A 4,303-nucleotide genomic window follows, 5' to 3' on the forward strand; every position below is an offset into this window, starting at 1 on the left:
GTTTTTAAATCCTTTCATCCACTATATATGTCTTTTGATTGAATAGTTTAGCCCATTTACATTTAAAGTAATTATTGATGGATAAGGGCTTACTCTTGACATTTTGTTAATTGTTTTATGTGTTTTTTTTTTGTAGTTCTCTTATTCCTATTTTACTCTCTTGTTGTTTTTATTGTGATTTGAAGAGATTTTTTGTTGTGATATGCTTTGATTCTTTTCTCTTTATCTTTTGTGTACCTACTTTGGGTTGTTTCCTTTGTGCTTACCATGAGGTTTACATCAAACAATTTATAGGTATGTCAATCTATTTTAAGCTGTAACAACTTAACTTTAATCATATATAAAAACTCTACAGGTTATTCCCTCCACACACACATATTTTGTTATTGATGTCAGATTTTACCTTTTTAAAAAATGTGTGCTTTCATTAACAACTTTGTTTGTAGTTATTCTTTTTTTTTTTTTTAATTTATCCTTGAGAGAGAGACAGACAGAGCATGAGTAGGGTAGGGGCAGAGAGAGAAGGAGACACAGAATTTGAAGCATGCTCTAGGCTCTGAGCTGCCAGCACAGTACCCAATGCAGAACTCAAACCTACGAACTGTGAGATCATGACCTGAACTAAAGTGGGACACCTAACTGACTGAGTCACCCAGATGCCCCTGTTTATAGTTATTCTTAATAGTTTTGTACTTTAACTTTTACACCAGTGTTAAAAGTGATTTATATGCCCCCATTATAGTACGAAAGCATTCTGTAATTGTTTTTATAGTTACCTTTACTAGTAAAATTTATACTTCCATATGCTACCATGTTCCTGTTTAATGCCTTTTCATTTCAACTTAAAGAACTCTTGTTGGTATGTCTCGTAAGGCATATCTAATGGTGACAAACTCCCTCAGGTTTTGTTGGTCTGGGGCAGTCTTTAGTTCCACCTCACTCTTAAAGGACAGTCTTGGGACACGTGGGTGGCTCACTCAGTTAAGCCTCTGACTTCAGGTCAGGTCATGATCTCACGTTTGTGGGTTCAAGCCCTGTGTTGGGCTCTTTACTGACAGCTCAGAGCCTGGAGACTGCTTCAAATTCTGTGTCTCCCTCTCTCTCTGCCTCTCCTCCTGTCACGCTCTGTCTCTCTCTGTCTTAAAAATAAATAAAACATTGAAAATATTTAAAGGACAGTTTTGCTGAATATAGTGTTGCTGGTTGACATTTTTTTCCTCTTTCTGTAATCTTGCCTATCCTGCAAAGTTTCTGCTGATAAATCTGATACTTGTCGTATAGAAGTTCCCTTGTATGTGACAAATTCAGAGATTCTGTGCTGGTTGAGTGGCAGTGTCCACGGGTGAGCCTAATGATGGAAAGTGTGGATAGATCTGTTATTCTGATCTTTAGTGGGTCTGCTGCTGGGACCTGTGGGTAGTTTTGGGTGCTGGTCCAGAGTGGATGTGGCTGTTTCTGGATGTATAGATGGATGGGGCTGCTTCTGGGTCTGCAGTGGTAGCTCTACCACCAGGGGTGTGAGTAGAGCTCCTGCCAGCTCTGCAGGTGGGCCCGGACTACTTTGGGTGGCAGCAAGCCCACCACTGGGGTGTAGTTCTTTTATCTTTAGAGTCAGTAGTCATGGACTCAATTTTTTATTTTAGTTATTGTTTTTATATCTTTTTCTCTGGGTAAGTCTAGCTAAACTTTTGTCAATTTTGATCTCAAAGAACGAGGTGTTTTTTTGTTTTGTTGATTGTATTGTTTTTCTACTCTCTATTTCATTTATCTTCACTCAAATCTTTATTATTTTCTTCCTTCTGCTATCTTTGGGTTTAGTTTGTTCTTCTATTTCTAGTCCTATAAAATGTAAAGTTAGGTTATTTATTTGAGATCTTCCTTTTTTTTCATTCTTTAAATGTTTTTATTTATTTTTGAGAGAGAAAGAGAGAGTACAGAAACAGAGAAGGGGAACAGAGAGAGGGAGACACAGAATCTGAAGCAGGCTCTAGGCTCTGAGCTGTCAACACAGAGCCCAATGCAAGGCTTGAACCCACAAACCGTGAGATCACAACCTGAGCTGAAGTTGGACACTTAACTGACTGAGCTACCCAGGAGCCCTGAGATCTTTCTTTTTAATATAGACATTTAAAACTAGTAATAGTACAGTCATTACAGCTCTTTTGTTTACTATTTGCATGGAATCTATCTTTCCATCCTTTTACTTTCAATCCTTCGGTGTCTTTGAATCTAAGACTCTTAGAGGCTCTTTAAAAATATCCCACTCGGGGTACCTGGGTGGCTCAGTCAGTTAAGCATCAGACTTCAGCTAAGGTCATGATCTCACAGTTTGTGGGTTCAAGCCCCGTGTCAGGCTCTGTGCAACAGCTAGCTCCAAGCCTGGAGCCTGTCTTCAGATTCTGTGTCTCCTTCTCTCTCTAACCCTCCCCTGCTCATGCTGTCTCTCTCTCTCTCTCAAAAATAAATTAAAAAAAATTTTTAATGAAAAAAAATCCCACTCCTGGAGAACTACATATCATGCTCCTGGAAGTTGAAAGAAAGCTGGAATAGCCATACCTATATCAGATAAACTAGACTTTAAATTAAAGGCTATAGAGGCACCTGGGTGGCTCAGTCGGTTGGGCGTCCAACTTCGTCTCAGGTCATGATCTCATGGTTCATGGGTTTGAGCCCCGCATTGGGCCCTGTGCTGACAGCTAGTTCAGAGCCTGGGGCCTGTCTTCAGATTATGTGTCTCCCTCTCTCTCTGACCTTCCCCTGCTCATGCTCTCTCTCGCTCTCTCTCTCTCTCTCTCTCTCTCTCTCTCAAAAATAAATAAAACATTTAAAAATTTTTTTAAAAAAACAAAGGCTGTAACAAGAGATGAAGAAGGACATTATATAATAATGGGGTCTATCCATCAGAAAGAGCTAACAATTATAAATGTCAGATCAATAAAACCGAGAGTTGTTTTTTTGAAAAAATAGATAAACCTCTAGTCAAGCTTCTCAAAAAGAAAAGAGAGGACCCAAATAGATAAAATCACAAATGAAAATGGATTTATTACAACCAATCCCTCAGAAATACAAACAATTATCAAGAAATACTATGAAAAATTACATGCCAACAAACTGGACAACCTGAAAGAAATGGACAAATTCCTAAACACCCACACACTACTAAAATTCAAATGGGAAAAAAATAGAAAATTTGAACACATAACTAGTGAAGAAATTGAGTCAGTTATCAAAAATCTCCCAACAAATAAGAATCCTGGACCAGATGGCTTCCCTGGGGAATTCTACCAGACATTTAAAGCAGAGTTAATACCTATCCTTCTCAAGCTATTCCAAAAAATAGAAATGGAAGGAAAACTTCTGGACTCATTCTGTGAAACCAACATTACTTTGATTCCTAAACCAGACAGAGACCCAACCAAAAAAGGAGAACTATAGGCAAATATCCCTGATGAACATGGATGAAAAAATTCTCAACAAGATACTAGCAAATCGAATTCAATAGCATATAAAAAGAATTATTCATCATGGTCAGGTGGGATTCATTCCTGGGCTACAGGACTGGTTCAATATTCGCAAATCAAGCAATGTGATACATCACATTAATAAAAGAAAAATAAGAATCATAAGATCCTGTCAATAGATGCAAAAAAGCATTTGACAAAATACAGCATCTTAATAAAAATACTCAAGAAAGTTGGGATAGAAGGAACATACTTAAACATCATAAAAGCATTTATGAAAAGCCCACAGCTAATTTACATCCTCAATGGGGAAAAACTGAGACCTTTCCCCCTGAGATCAGGAACACTACAGGGATGTCCACTCTCACCACTGTTGTTTAACATAGTGTTGGAAGTCCTAGTGTCAGCAATCGGACAACAAAATGAAATAAAAGGCATCAGAATCGGCAAAGATGAAGTCAAACTTTCAATTTTCACAAATGACATGATACTCTCCATAAAAAACCCTACAGACACCACCAAAAGTCTGCTAGAACTGATACATGAATTCAACAAAGTCACAGGGCACAAAAATCAGTGTACAGAAATAAATTACATTTCTATACATCAATAATGAAGCAAGAGAAAGAGAAATAAAGAAACTGATCCCATTTACAATTGCACCAAGAACCATAAAATACCTAAGAATAAACCTAACCAAAGATGTAGAAGATCTGTATGCTGAAAACTATAGAAAGCTTATGAAAGAAATTGAAGACACAAAGAAATGGAAAAACATTCCATGCTCCTGGATTAGAAGAATAAATATTGGTAAAATGTCAGTACTATCCAAAGCAATCTAC

The sequence above is a fragment of the Suricata suricatta genome, chromosome 12 (genome assembly GCF_006229205.1).
Source record: "Suricata suricatta isolate VVHF042 chromosome 12, meerkat_22Aug2017_6uvM2_HiC, whole genome shotgun sequence".
NCBI classification, from domain to species: domain Eukaryota; kingdom Metazoa; phylum Chordata; class Mammalia; order Carnivora; family Herpestidae; genus Suricata; species Suricata suricatta.